Source organism: Thermobia domestica, chromosome 4 (assembly GCF_964235325.1).
Source record: "Thermobia domestica chromosome 4, izTheDome1.hap1.1, whole genome shotgun sequence".
NCBI lineage: Eukaryota > Metazoa > Arthropoda > Insecta > Zygentoma > Lepismatidae > Thermobia > Thermobia domestica.
Genome location: NC_137457.1, coordinates 292,907,667 through 292,924,099, shown reverse-complemented (window position 1 = coordinate 292,924,099; position 16,433 = coordinate 292,907,667). Strand labels below are relative to the sequence as shown.

The 16,433-nt window shown below is 36.4% G+C and overlaps 1 protein-coding gene across 1 annotated transcript in view; it reads right to left on the bottom strand.

Moving 5' to 3' along the window:
* LOC145684180 (uncharacterized) overlaps positions 1-11,194 on the bottom strand; it is a 37,559-nt gene extending 26,365 nt beyond the window's left edge. Inside the window, exons 1-3 of the mRNA XM_081756188.1 lie at positions 10,940-11,194; positions 4,199-4,420; positions 1,933-2,472 (exon numbers count right to left, since the gene is read on the bottom strand). The gene's annotated coding sequence lies outside the window, so the exon portion shown is untranslated. The remainder of the gene's footprint in view (positions 1-1,932; positions 2,473-4,198; positions 4,421-10,939) is intronic.
* Between the last annotated feature and the right edge of the window lie 5,239 nt (positions 11,195-16,433).

Here is a 16,433-nt window from a genome sequence, read left to right as displayed (position 1 = left end):
AGGCGTAGAGGGGCTGGAAAAGGAGAAAAGAAGCATTATAAGGAAATGGGAAGAGGCAGAATGGATAAGAAAGGAAGGAAACGAGAAACTTATGAATTGGAATAGCGGACTAAATATACATGATATATGGAGAAAGATATTGGATAAAACAGAGAAGAAAGAAGTAAAAACAGGTGTATTAAACAGCGGATAGACAATTAAAAGTTTATGTTTTTCAAAAGTGAAAGTTATTCATACACAGGTGTGCCAATTAAAAGTTTAGCTCTTAAGTGAAAGTTAATCATTAAAAGCTGCATATGTATTAATTAAGAATTATTAAAGGAAAGGACGAATATGATTGGTTCATGGAATGACCTCCTCTCATTTTAAGAAGTATATAAGCTGTAATCTTAGAAATTGTATTTCATAATGTGTCTGATGAAGGCAAAGTTAATTTGCCGAAACTGTAACGCTATTATTTATTAGTTAATATATGCTTTGGTCAGAATTTGTCTGTTTATTTATACAAGAAGTTCCAAAGCTAGAATGAGTGGTATTCAGACATACATACACACACACACACACACACATATATATATATATATATATATATATATATATATATACGAAACAGGACGTTTGGGCGCAAAGCAGTTCACGATGAGCTGCTTTGGTGTGGTAATTCGTTCTTGACTGGTCATTGAGAACTCTGTCATACTGTCATAGAGATTCCATATTCTTATTGGAAATCACGCTGTTCTTATGCCGCCCAATAGCAGCATTCCTTTACGTTAAATATATCAAAAAGGACAACAATTTGTTTTAGGGTGTTACAGGATGCCTACAGTAAATTTTATTTGGCTTATTCTTCCTATTTCAATGTATAGCTAATGCTATAAGTGCCTATTTATATGAAATCTTAAATAACCTTCTATTAATACAATAGAGTATCAACTATCCGGTCTAATGGGCAAATCATATAACAAAAAACATTCAATAAATACTTACTTCCTGGACCATCCATAGCATTAAAAACATTATTTTTATTTCAAAACCAGCTCTTATTCGTTTCTTCTGACCTCTTGGTACAGGCCAGAAATTAATAAACACTTCTTATGTTTTATACCACGCATTTTAATAATTTATTATGAAAATGAAAATATGTACAGTACTGTACACATTTTAAGATAAATTTAATAATGTCTGACTCAAAAAGTCAAGTACACAGTGAAGTATGAATATAGAGTCACATCTTTAAAATTTCTAAATACTAACGAAAAACGCACATCTTTATATATATATATACAAATTACATGTCTTTATTACATATGTCTTATTTTATTAAAAGGAAATATTCTTTTAAAACTAAGCCGCATAGTACGGAGACCGTACAGTCAATAGTTTGCTACGGTTTCTTCCCATTTCTTTTCAACTGGTAGAGACAAGTTGTGCATAATATACAGAAACTTCGCTGTGTTCAAGATGTTATTTTTAGATTTGCAAAATTATTTGTGGAAGTTTTACGAAATTTCCAGTGCCTATTTTCATATTTTAATGCCTAAACATGTGGGCTCCAGTTATGAAATACATTATAACATATGTAGGTAGGTAAACATATTTAGATAAAAGATTTTGCGCGCCCAAATGGCTGCGTATAAATGTCTGCGCCCAATCGGCCGCACCCAAATGTCATGGACTCTATATATATTTTCTCGGTAGAGTACATTTCTCATACCAGGATAGTATAGTTTAAAACTGTACTTAAATGGATAGGGCTATTGCTCTCCTTTATGGAATAACCTCAACAATACGAACATCCAAGAAGGTAAAAAATAATGAAAAAAAAAAAAAAAAAAAAGAACATCGTTGGGGATATAGCAGTGTTGAGATAAGTTCCTCTATGCTAATACAAGCTTTAGATTTAAAAAATAAGAACAAAAATTATGTTCTCACCTGCTTCATCTTTTATTATTACTGATTCACTTTCATGGATATCAGTGCCATCACTGGGTTCTTCTTTGGGTGGATCTAAAAAAATCGCGTGGGGTTCCTGTTGCACAGACTGGCAATCATCTACTGCGGTTGAATCATTAGAAGATTCACAATCACTGCTTGATAGAAATACTGTTTCATTGGATTTTTCTGGATCACCTTGATTAACGTGTTTAGTCGCCGCAACTCGACTATCTTCATTCTCAGAACTTTTTGTATAATTACTAGTACTGCTATTGCTACTGCTATTAATAATTTCTGTATTGTCGGAAGCTGTTTGTACATTCTTTGAATCGTCCACAGCACTAGTACTACTACTACTACTGTTCTCATTGTATTACTACTTGTACTAGTAACAGTTACACTCGAGATTGTTGCAGCAGGAGTTAAAGAGAGTTTAATTTTTTTGACTGGATAACTATCTTTTTCCTTTGTGGGATTGCTTGAAATCGTCTCGGAGTCACTAAAGTTCCAGTCGTCTGAGTTCGAATCGTCGTCGAACTGTAAAATAAATAACTTTGAGATTATTATTTCAGCACCAAAGTTATGTAAGACATAGACATACAAAATTTTACTCTTAATCTCATAACACTGACTCTCTTTTAAGTTACCACATAAACATTAAGCATAGAATTAAGACTAAAATAATTCAGCACACGTTTGCAATCAATAAAACCATCGCTGAAGTGTTGCACTGCATACTAGACAATTTACAAAGGAAAAGACAACAACTGTAATTATATACGAAAGCAGTTTTCTTTTTGAACTTTGTTAAGTCACTAGAAAAGAGTCACGTAAAATGGCGAAACGCAGATTAACTATATCTGTTCATTGGACACTGCACATCTCCCATATCAAAAGACAGTCTCTGGTGTTCAATTACTGCAGAGTAGCGAGCGTGAAACGGTATCAAGTGGAATCGAAGCCCCCGCCAAGTATGAACTGCGTGATGTAATTTTTTTTTCAGGCGGAAGGGTATAATACATGAAAATGAAATGAAATCTTTAAGTTTTACGTCCCATGGTTATGCCGGTTAGGCTAAAGGAGACGGTGATGATGAGAGATGAATGAAATGGTGGAATGAAGAAAGTGGGAGGAAACGGGAGAACCCCGAGAAAACCCACGAGCACGGTGTTTGTCCACCACCAAGTCCACACGGCGCGAGCTGGGATCGAACCAGGGACCCCAAGCACCAGAGGTGAACGGGGTATAATACAGTCTCAATTCATTGTCGAATAAGTAAGGATTATGGAGGGAACTTTATAAGTGATAGCAGTGTACACGAGTGATGAAGTGTTTTAAAAGGGACTTACCGACGTACACAAGAGCAGCCAAGGGTAGAAATCTATAGCGGCAGACGACTTGAATGAATGCATGACTTACGCGGTTCCTGTAAAGCATACTTACTGCCTTATCTTGAAATTTCAGGGAACTCAGCAGCCGCAAGGCGAAACCGAATTACATCACGCAGTTCACATTTGGTGAGCGCTTCGATTGCACTCGATATGTTTTTACGCTTGCTACTCTATAATAATTAAACGGCAGTCTCTCTCTTTTGGTATTAGGGACGTGCGATCTGCAACGAACAGATGTGGCTTATCTGCGTGTCGCCTTCGCACGTGGTTCTTCTCTAGTGGTTTAATGGAAGATGAGAAAACAAAAATGCTCTCAGAATTGCCACATGAATACAGTAAAGTAAAATTATTAAATACGAATTAGATTTATGGGCTTCTGGCATGTATTGCCATGTTAGCCCGTCACACATAGGAGGGATGACGTCCCTCGGTGATCTCACTGCCAGGGGAATTTGAGAGGATGAAAGGAATGGGGACGGAAGGAAACGGCCCGGAACTATTGTTAGGTACCATCTCGGCATTTGCCTAGTGTGAATGAGAAAAACCCAGGAAAACCTTACTCAAAATGACTGCCCTGAAAAAGCTATTACACTTTTTCGACCGAGTGTCCCCACTGGGAATCGCTCGCAAAATGACTTCCCGAGACCGCTCGCAAAATGATTAAATAATTAGCACAAATCTATTTTCACCGTTTCATACATTTAACACTTAAAGTTTCTCTTCCTAAGCTTTTATCTATTACGTACAAGAATAAGAGATATAATAACCATAATGGAATCTCTCAATATCTAATGGGACATTACTTGATTTATCCATCAGTACGAGCAAACAGAAAACTAATCTATTAAGCAAACAAATGAATAAGAGCTTACCATAGGTCTTTCGACTTTCCTCTTCGCTTCTTCTCTTTGCTTCCTTTCCCTTTGCAATCTCTTTTCCTCTTCTTCGTCTTTGTATTCAATGCCTTTTGACTTTGCTATTTGCTTCAGACGCTTTTAATTCTCATGACACTGAGAACGGAAAGTGTGAACGTTCTGTAGCTGGATCACGCAATTTCTACACAGCATCTTGGGAAACGGATCCTCCTTCTTCACCTATTTATGTTATAAAGAGAAAGAAAGTAAATATAACTAAAGAACATATATTAAACTGACATATTTAATATCCATACACATAAATTTGAAATTACACATAAAAAGTAAATGAACCTCTAGCTAAATTGCTTTTCTTTGAATTCTCTAGGTTTTCAGCCGCGTTTATTTATCCAGAAATTTACTGGGGAAACATTACATTTTATTTCCCTCAATGAAGACAGAATCCATTACTTTGAAACAGGGTTGACAAAACCATGGTTTTTATTGAAAAAACGTTTTTTTTTTGTTTAAACCTGTTTTTTTCTTTTTTTAACCAGGTTATTTTGGTTTAAATAATTTGCTTTATGCATTTGTATCACACATGGACAGAAATAAGTTTGTTTCAATTTGGTGTTATTATGCAACAACCGGGTTATGCTGGAAGGGGTCACATAAGCTTAAAGCGGAGTCCAAACCGTTTCTCGACTTACATCCGAAACAAATTGTCCTCCATTTCAACTCGAAACCGGGACTAATTGGCCACAAATGTGATACGTCTGCCGACTCACTCACAAAGGACTCCTGATACGTTGTACTGATCTTTACATACTTTTAATATGATTGTCAAATTGTCAAGTCATTTGAGAAGGACAAAAAGGAACAGTTGCACAAGTGAAACCATTATACAGATTTACATATGGACAATTTCAAAATATTGCAGAATACAGAAGAACTAATTAAGTCAAGGTTAGTTCACTACGATTTTTATTAGTCCAAGTTAAAAAAATACAACGACTTAATTTGTGTATCAGTAAGAAAAGTGAATAAAGAAATGAATTATTTGAATGCACTTTGGCTCTGACCCATTTATACATAAATAGATACCAAGGATACTTCTGATTTCAGTAAATGCCTCTCGTGGGGTTTGTATGACCCCCAAGAAGTACGGTATTTCGATGTATTTTATCAATAGTAAATATTATTAAAACGAAACATTATTTAGAATTTTTCTTTGACTGCAATTGCATAACAATAATAACAAACTAAAAAAAGTCAAAAAAGAAACATTCATAAATTTATTAAAAAAAAGTTCTTTTTGTAGTATAAGCTCTGAGTAATGAATGGGGAATTTAGGTCTGAATATAATACGTTCTGTAGCTGGATCACGCAATTTCTACACAGCATCTTGGGAAACGGAAAGAAAAATTACAGGGGAAAGAACGTAAGAAATGGCGATTTAGAGTTATGTAATCTTTAGGAGTGTAAGGTTGGAAGTACAATTATATTTAATACAAGAAATTATATGCAAAAGTTGGTAGTACTTGCAAAACGCGGAAGATTTTGATGGTTGCGAGACTGCAAAAGCCGAATTCTGAAGGTAAATGACAGGTAACGTAACCTAACTTAACTTAACAATTTTTACTGTTTTACGTGCGTTTTTGTAGGATTGAAACTAGAACATTTCTCTATGCTCAGCCGTAAAGAGCATATAATGTATTTCGTATTTCTACCATATTATGCATACGAGAGAGAAAGTCACAATATATTTTGATTATCCATACAATCCTATTCTTGAATCAATTCACATATTTATTTTCTGTAGATTTTACAAATTCATGCTTCCATACAACAGGACAACACCGAACCCCGAAGATGCGGTACGTTGTGAAGAACTATCGAGTGTTGATAGAGTCCATCTATGTCTTTCTCTCCTCTATAAGCTGTTCACTTCCTAGGTTACTAGTATGGAGTTATGTTTAGCAGAAGGGGTCCAGAAGCACGTAAAAAACGTAAAATTTACAGGAGATGTAAATGATTTACAGGATTCCCTTTTAAAAAATATATCTAAGCATCTACATCCTGACTGCGTTATTATTCAGGGAGTAATCTACACCCCCCTAACACCCCTCCAAATTTCTTTACACACACCCCTGGATAGAAAAGGAATACTCCCCCAAATCCAATTGTATCAATCAGTATCATATAGGTTATTTATTACATCAAGTTAAAAAAGGTTTAGCGTTTAGGAAAGAAGGCAATATTCTTATTTATTTATTTCACTTCAAAATACGAAGCGACCTCGTTCTCATGTACGGCTTCGAGAACCAGACGACCTCATTATTTCGGGCGGTATTTCGATCGAAACAATTGACAAAACAGACCGCTGATGCCTACCTTCCTGGGCTCCGCGGTCGTTTCCGAGAAAAGAGATTGATGGACAGATGCAGATGACTGAAATTGGCAACGTCTTGAGCGGTCATTCACCTACCTGCTCCTCAATAAGGAAAAATATGACAATATAGTAAAAAGCTTATACCAGATTCAATTGGTAAGTGCTACTCTGCAACAGGCTCGCAACCAGAGGGGGGCTAGGGAGGGCCCGGCCCTCTCTAAATTTTTCATGTCCCCTCTAGACCTTAATACAAAATGCACAATTTAGATATTTGTAAGATATTTTTTAATGATTGGCACCTCCTAACATATTCATGGATCCCCAAAGCTCTGTGCCTGGTTTCGAGCCTGCTCTGCAAGTGGTGTATCATCGGACGGACGTTAGAAGGGTGCAGTCAAAACGTTTTTAGAAATGAAGAGATCGATCGAAGTAAGAAATATATTTTTTAGACTGAGTCTAGTGTTATGCAGGAACGCATTTGACGCTAGCTTAATTTTTTGTAAAGTATATTTATATTCACGTAAATTCTTTGAGTGGAACAGGGCTCATAGCCAGTCACTTTTTTAACTAAAATTTACTTTTTTTCAAGTTGGTCACTAAAAGTTACTTTTTTGAGAGGTAAAGTGGCTCTTTCGTATGATTTATGTTTTGCATTGGCAGTTTTCTAAGAAAAATATAAAATCAAATGAAAAAGGCAGAAACTTGTTACTCATTACTCTTCTGAAAGCTTCAGTACCTGCTGCCACCTGTGAAACGGTCGGTTTTTACTCTTTCTAAAGCACAGTGAATGGTTGGTGGATGCTTAAGCTCTCAAGGTGGGGTTGAGAACCCTTCTGTGTCTGTTCTTTCTTCTATCATAATAGTCTTAGTTTTCTCTAGTAATAGTTAACGCTCCGTTCAACGTTGGGTGTGTGTGTTTGTATGGTTCATCATGTTCGTCTTGTGTTAAGCTTCTTGTATGTTCTTCTTAAGAGTAGGCGATGAATTTGAATATTTCACGTTTTTGAGAACTCTTAATGCGAAGTTAAATATAATGTCTGAGATGAAGAAATTCGGAAATAGGCCAGAACTGGTTCCACTTACTCAGAAGCTTTTTACATCTGCTAAGTCTGCTTACCGTAACTACAAAGCATACTTAGGAAACCTAAGAAAGGAGGAAGCTCAAAAAGAAGAAGTAAAGAAGAAACAAAACAACAAAAAGATCGGTGATGGAGAAATTGACAAAGGAAAAAAGGGGCATGATGAGATATGGTCACTTTTTGGTGTGCTTTTGGACATTTTTTGGTCACTTTTCAACTATTTACAAGAGACCAGACCACTATGAGCCCTGGGATTATTAAAATTAGGTTATATTAAAGAAGACAAAACAGGAAGATACAAAATATTTGTAAATTGAAAAACTGGATTTCTGGAAAACAACTAAATCAATGAATAATTTTCTTATGAAAGATATTCAGAGGCAATAACGTAGCCAGGAAGGGGCAGGAACGGAGATTAAGAGATCAAATAATATTACAATTAACGTTAACAAGAGGGTTAGAATATTAAAATAATAAAATTGGTACTTTGTACAGTATTAATTACTAAACGAATGTGATTTCAGCATGGGACGAGGGAATTTTTTCCCAATTAATATTTTGGAAAAAAAAAAAAAAAACACCCACTAAAACTTGCTGGGAGTGAATAAATTGAAATAATAGCAGAATTTTGCAAAATAATTACAATAATTCGTATGTAATCAATTCACATGTAATTACTGGGTAAAATAGTGGAGGTTAATTCCTAATACAGTGAAACCTCCTTATTCTTCCATGCCATAAATATGTGTGGTGTGGTGTTATGAGAGAGAACCCTTCCTTTCAGGGACACCTCTCATTTACGGACAAATAATCGGTTCCACCGATGTCCGTTTTGAGAGGTTTCACTGTATTACTTAGTTTAATAATAATAATAATAATAATAATAATAATAATAATAATAAATGTTCAAATGTGTGAACTTACTTTATTGAACTACTACTGCGAAGAGGAGGAGGAGGAGGTGGAGGTGGTATTATTATTATTATTATTATTATTATTGCAATAGTTGCCTAACAAAATATACTGTTTTCTTGTTTGAGTTTGTTTAAAAATTATATCACTATTCTGAGAGCACCCCCCCTTTTATTTTGAACACCCCCCCAAATAAAAATTTCTGGCGTACTTACTGTTATTATTACTGATTATTGGAAGGGGTACGTGGGTTTGGATAAGCGAAGGTGGACTCATATGACTGTGAATCATTCGCATAACTTTGTTGATCCCGAGAGTGGTGCACATACACAATCTATCGAGAATGTGTGGTTGCATTTAAAGAGTAATTTAAATTTAACTTATAGTTCTGATAATTTAATGCTTCATTTTGCTTATTACTTATGGAAGAGGTTTGCTGCTGGTTGTTCGATTGGTGAAATGTATTTCATTTTTCTTCGTCATACTGGATTAATTTATAATTAGTGGTGAGTGTTACTTTATTTTTTTGCAGTTAATTTTTCTGTATTATAGTAGTGGTAGTGGTTTATAGTAGTGGTTTTATTATTTATTGTGGTTTTCGATGTTTTCTTTTACTGGTTCTTGAGCGGGGGGTTCGGGGGGCGGCAGCTTTCCATTTAGATCTCAAAACTGATAGTCACCGTTTCACCTGAATTGATTTCTCGGAAGATTTTAGCGTCAGTTCTCAAGGATATTGCTCTTGTACGTAGCAATTGAAGAGTAAATTCTTGGTGAGCGTGGTAGATTATTTGGTTAGCAATTGTAATCTATTATCATTGTTATATCTTAGTTTACTGGTAAAGTTAGATTACGATTGCTTATAAGGTGGCCTACAAAACTTGTCCAGAATTTACTTTTCGATTGCTTATATTCATGGGATTATTTTTGGGAACTGATCTCTCAACTGTTCCGAGGAATCGGTTCCAATGAATGTTCGGCATAAAGTGTACTCTTACCGAGAAAAGAGCTGACCCCTTCTGCTAAACATAGGCTAAATTTTTTCTAGGACTTTAGAAAGAAACCAATATAATAGCAATAGCGCGTGTATGTTTGTATGTTCAAAGTAGCATAATTTGGACTCGTTTTTGGCTCGATGTATTTGTGTGTATTTTTTGTAAAATAATAATTATAATAACAAATAACGTGAAGGAAAACAAAAAATATAAGCAAAACCAAATGTGGTTGTTACGTCCTCATGCTCTAATATAGCTAAATTAATCTTATCACGTAACTTCTGTCATGAGAATTGAACACTCAATAAACTAGGGAAAATTTGATAAAAGGGAAAATTTTGACAGTAGAGGGAAATTTTCTTTACGAAACCTACGAATACTACATCCTACATGCCGGCTACTATACTCTATTATCATTGTCAATGGGTTAAGTTCCAAAGTTGGGCGTCCGTTTCCAGCAAAAGTTTTAAAATTTACAGGAAAGATATGGATAATTTGATCGTTTGTGTGCTTGATAATGTATAAGAGTCTCGAAAAATCTGTTTATTTGTTATATATAAGCGGTTATAAACATGGGACTATACGGCGAGCGGAGGGAACTACTTGGTGCAAGGTAACCGAACAACTGCATTGTGGGAAAGAAACGAGCATTTATGTTATCAACATGGCGAATGTACAAGGGCAATGAACTAACAGTTTTAACATTTGTGAAGCAATACGTTGATATCGAGCAAAATATTTTAAAAGTTTGCGAAGAGCACGGATTAATGAACCTAATAACAAATTGCAGAAAGTGTGGAAAGGAGATAACAGCGAAAAAGACTTGGCGAAAGCGGACGCCCAACTTCGGAATAAATGCCGAAACGAGAATTTATGTTATCAACATGGCGAATGTACAAGGGCAATGAACCAACAGTTTTAACATTTGTGAATACGTTGATAACGAGAAAAATCTTTAAAAAGTTTATGAAGACCACGGATTAATGAACCTAATAACAAATTGCAGAAAGAGTGCAAAGGAGATGATAGCGAAAAAACGTGGCGAAAGCGGACGCCCAACTTCGGAATAAATCCCTTGTCAATTTACCTAATATGGCTTCACAACACATCTTTATAAAGTCTACCATTAATCTTCATTTTTCTTTGTAATTAGTGCATGCACAGTAATGACATATGTTTTCACTTCATTCGCCTAATGTTTAAATTTCGTACAATTCTATCAATTTCTCCGTAAATTTTGGGGGCCACCTGAGGAACTAACTATTCATGTTTGTTATTATGGGTAAACAACCTCCTTACTGATGAAATTTAAAATCTTACATAATACTATGCATATAAATGGAAAATATAGAGCTTATCAAAAGTGATTCATTACAAAACGTACATTTATTTTTAAATCCTCTTTAATCATATCCAACAAACCAGAACTCTTCTGCCTGGTATTTCGAGGGAACAATTCTATAACACTCTTATTGTGAAGCAGACACAAACGACATGTGTTATGTGGAAAAGCCGCTTCCATGATTACTAAAATGGAAATAAAACACGTATATATATAAACAACAGAATTAACCAAACAAAAATAAATTAAAAAGTAAACATCAACAACTCAAAACAAATAAACGACACACGATTTTACGGAACCAGTGATGCCAATTCCTTCAGAGCCGTTTTCCCTTCACAAGCTTCAGAATTTCCCTTTTCCGGACAAAATTTCCCTTCATCCAAACCGTTCAAGTACTTTTTAATCGTTTTCGCTTGCACCCCCTCACCCCAATCTTATAACCACATACAAGCAGATACCTGACAGCCTTCCTTTGAGCTTACGCAGAATTTTACTTCATTTGTTGTTTAGGTATCTGAGGCATCGCGCTAGAGGAGGGGAAAGGATATGGAAAGGTGTAGGCCAGGACCTATGTTAAAGGTGCAATCTGTAAATTTGCTTGTGTGACTGAGGAAAAACCCTATAAATACCTCGGTCAGGACGGACAATCTAAATAAATCATAAAAAATATAAAATAAATATTATGTAAATTTAATTTTTATCCTAGACATCATTATAGATTTTAATATTAATGTAACCTAAGGTACAAAGAAAATATTAAGTATATATTTGGTATGTACTTACTTAAGAACAGCACTCCCATATTTACTGAAACGAATACGAACAGTTACAAAGAAAACTCTAGCTGCTACTGTCTTTGGCTGTACACGAGGAATGTTCGTAAGCACAATACAAAGTTTAGAGATGCGGAATTCTTAAGAATTAATAATTCTGTGCGCACAGTCACCAGAAAATGTGTAAACTTACACAGACACACATACACTAATGACCCAGTATTCACACATATATACATATTTACATTCACGACACGCAGATTTTCTTCTCTTATATCGATTAATCCTCTTCACAATCAATTTTCTGGTTGGGAAAAACATCTCATTGGGAAAACCAAACTGTTACAATAGTTGGAGTGATAATTTAATTGAGAAATATTTCATCTTATTGCATTGCATATAATTCAACAATGGGAAGATTAATTTTGATAAAAGATTTTAAATAAGCTTTGTTGTAATGTTTCGAATTTAACTGAATATGTTGATCGATGTTTAATGTTGATAAATATTAATGAATGCAAAACAAGATAACTTGTGAGAATATATGTGAAATATGTGCAACGGATTATGTTTGCAACAAATAGGATGTTGAATTTATACTGAATTTTAATTAGATTAATCAGATATGTAAATATATTCAATCTATAAATGATTGAAGAGAGGTTCAAATTTCCCTGCAATATTGAGAGATTACAAGCAATTTCCCTTTTTCCCTTTTCTCTAAAATTTACTCAAAATTTCCCTGCGCCAAGGGAAATTTCCCTTCAATTGGCATCACTGTACGGAACAAATGAATAATGAAATCACATAATGTTGCCAGCTACCATAGAATCAGTGTTGCCAAAAATTGCAAAAAGTCACTAAACAATTGAAATGACTCCAATCTGGTGATATTCCATCTCTCTCTCTTATATACGTATGATCAATATCACTTCAAAGAAAACAAAAATGTTAAAGAAAACACATGAAACTTAAAAGTTCACAAAGAAAAAACCTACACCCATTTCACTGTTCCCTTCAACTTTTAGAGATAATCTGCTGATATCGAAAGCTCGAGGAGAATTGGGAAATCTTACACGCGGCACCTTGATTGTGAATCCGTGGAGTCCAATCATCGCCCCAACGTCCAATCGCCCGACAACGACACTCGTTGTTGTGTTTGTCAATCTGAATTTCATCGACCTTTGTGTCCATTAACTGCTACTCCTACCGCAGTATCTCCGTCTACTCTCAACGCAGTGTCCGTCTTAGCCTCGCTACGTCTCCACGCACTCAACATCCTGCAAACGGCACCTATGACTTCTCGTGATGAGGACAAGAACCTTGAACCCGCAACGGAGCTCATTAATGATGTCAGAGCACTCGCTGAACCCGTCGTCCTGCTGCAGCGCAACCACCAGCCAAGTCCACACAGGAGTTTGATTTGCCTGCCGCTATGGCTTTTCTAGTCACATCTCGATGTTAACACCCTCGGCCGCCGGACTATGCTGAATTCAGGGAACTCCTTATGCTCTACTCGTTTGTCGATCAGCTGTCTTCAGAGGACAAAAATTTCTTCCGCGAACGAGTTTGTTTATTTGTTATCGCCGTCCAATTCAATTGAAGAAGGCGGCAGCCAACGCTAATTATATTCCCATTCCCGACCTGGTAGTTCATAACCCCCTTCCTTTTTTTTTTTTTTTTTTTTGGTCAATCAGCCTTCACAACAGCGAAGAAGACGAATTCAAAGAATGCTCCCTCGACCTCAACCTCCTGAGGACGATATCATCGTCTTCTGAGCTCCCCTCCTAATTCCAGATGCGCCACAGGATCCAGTTCAAGATGCGGCCCTGGAGGAAGTGCGGACCCCTATGCAACAGTATGATCCCCTAGCAGACCTCATCATAGACTTGGATCTTCAGCCGAAGGACATCAAGTGGTCCCCTCGTGATCCACGTTTATTGTTTATTTTCCTTGCTCAACAACGAAACATCAACATTGCGCGTGATTTAAATATTCATGAACCCATTCAAACGTTACCAGAAGACTGGCCCTTCTGGCGACGCATTCTCCAAAACCTCAGTGAACTACCAGAAGACAATCAAGAGGACCAACCTCAGCAAGATAGTGAAGACAGTGATAGTGAATGTTCTAGTGACGATGAAGTTACTGGTGAATCTCAAATCGCGTACTACACTATCCCGCGAGTGGTTCCTGATCATCCTCACTTTGCCACCCTGGTGATTTTTGTTGAGTTCAGCAGATACATCATACTCCGCCTCGTCTTCGACGAACTCGTCTCGCCTACGCTCGTTATATTTGCTCTTCAGAATCCTGGAATAGTGGAGGAAGTTCCCTCGTACTTATTACGTATTATTAATATCTATCTTCTTCAGCACACAGGTAATGATTAGGGATAGCCACAAAGTTCTAGTTCCGGCGGAACCGGTTCTTGAATATCCGGTTCCAGATCTGGATCCGAAAACCCGGTTCCAGAACCGATCTTAGGAACCGGTTCCAGACCAGGATCCGAAATCCCCCAAAGACCCGTAAATTAGGCAGAAAATTTAAAACACTGCAAAGAGGACCACGTGTTTGTGCCCTCCCCACCCAGACTCGCTTGTGCCCCCCAGAAAAAAATTTTGGTCCACCAGTAGATGTTTATTCAAATGAGTTTGCCTGTTTAGCCAATGAGTTTCCCAGTTACCCAGTTTGTTTAGCCAAATGAGACAAGCGGCCCCCGCCTGGGGGCCTGCCTGTCGCTTCCACCATTTCATTTAGCACACTGTTCACAGCCTGCCAGCAGGTCCGGTTTAGCGTAAGGATGGCTACAAGTTCCGGTTCCACGAGGAACCGGTTCTTGGAGAACTGGTTTCAGACCTGGATCCGAAAGTCCGTTTCCAGAACTGGATTTTGGGAACCGGTTCCAGACCTGGATCTGAAAAACCTGGTTCCGGAACCGGATCCGTTCCGAGTCGAAAACCGGTTCCACCAGGAACCGGTTCTGGCATCCCTAGTAATGATTGTGGGTAATATACCTGAAGATGTAATGATTTTATTTAGTTTCCTTTTATTCACATTCAATCCCTGCTGTAGTTATGCAACCACTCACAACACACCAAAAATCCTTCGCCTTCATGATTTTAGTCAAAACATTGATGATCTGTCAACGATTTTTTGTTACTTGGTGGGACGTTGTTCCACAGTCATGAATCGGACCCATCTGTCCTAACGGAATATCCGAAACCCTCACTTCTTGTGGGAAACACCCTTGCCCCGCCACTGAAGGGTTCAGAATTATACACTTTTGGATAAAACAGATTACCGGTACAAGTCTAAGACAGTAACATGCCGCCTCAGCTCAATAGTTAATAGTTTTGGAAATATTCGCCCCCCAAAGTTCATTTTCTCACGATTTTGGACAGCTCTAGCTCCGAAACTATGCACATTTGACCACGGGTCCATATGAACTTTTTACCTTTCGTCCATATGAAATTTTGATGTGAGGAATCACATGTTTCAGTATGTCGGTCTAGTTCATTAATATATATATATATATATATATATATATATATACTTATGACCACTAAATATTGTGTAATTGCTTCGAAATTTTTGTAATAAACATTTGAGATAAAAAGAAACAAAATTTGACCCTGAGACCATAGAAAATGCGAAAGTGAATTTTCTATGGTCTCAGGGTCATTTTTTTTTTAAATCTCAAATGTTTATTACAAAAATTTTGAAGCAATTATACAATATTTAGTGGTCGCTCAACAAATCCATAAAATGACTTAAAACCACTAAAATGTGAAAATTCACATATAAATACTAAGAAATTCAAAAATATATTTGGAAACATCCTTTAGTAATATTTATGTTTTACGAATGTTTATTCGTTTCAGTATTTAAGTTTGCGAAAGTATATTCAACATAGGAAACAAAAAATGCCTTGATTGAAAATGAATAATAATAAATAAACTCCATGGTTCTGGATAATCACAATAACATTTAAAACACACTTCTGACCGGAACAAAATGAATTATTTAATAACTATATGTTTTTTTTTTTTTTGTTACAGTTTGAAGGACCTAAGTCCTCTTCATAAGATTTGCTGTCATCTGTCTTTTCTCAATGTCTGATGAAGAGGACGTTAGGTCCTTTAAACTGTAACAAAAAAACATATGATTATTAAATAATTCATTTTGTTCTGGTCAGAACTGTGTTTTAAATGAAAACGAATGATGTGAGGAAATTTCTTTCTGTACTGCTCTACAACTTGGAACAAGAAATTGGGTTTGATCCTCCTGATTGGTCAATTTTTCATTTAAATTCTGAATCAATACAATCCCTCGTTCTGTTAGATCATTTACAACATGCAGAGCTTTTACACACTCTCGAGTCTGAAGGAAACTATCATTCGTTTCCCATATTTCAGGGTTTTCTAATAAAAAAATCCGTTGATATCTCCAGTGCTTCAAACAGCTTTCTGGTGTTCCTGTAAACGAAGTCAGTAAGGGCTTTGTCCTTCGTGGTCTCCTCATATCTTAAGCGCACGAGTTCTTCTTCACTTCCATCCCTTAATAACGCTGTAATTATGTCTATCTTCACTGCTGCAGGGACTTCAGCATCATCCGGTATCTTTATTAGCTCTGGAGATATACGCCTTAAAATCAATGTGTACGAAATAGTGGTCTTTTCAACGATATCTCCAAAACAAAGCGGAATTTATGCAGGATTTACACCGACTTCTTATGTCATGATCACTGGTGCAAATCCC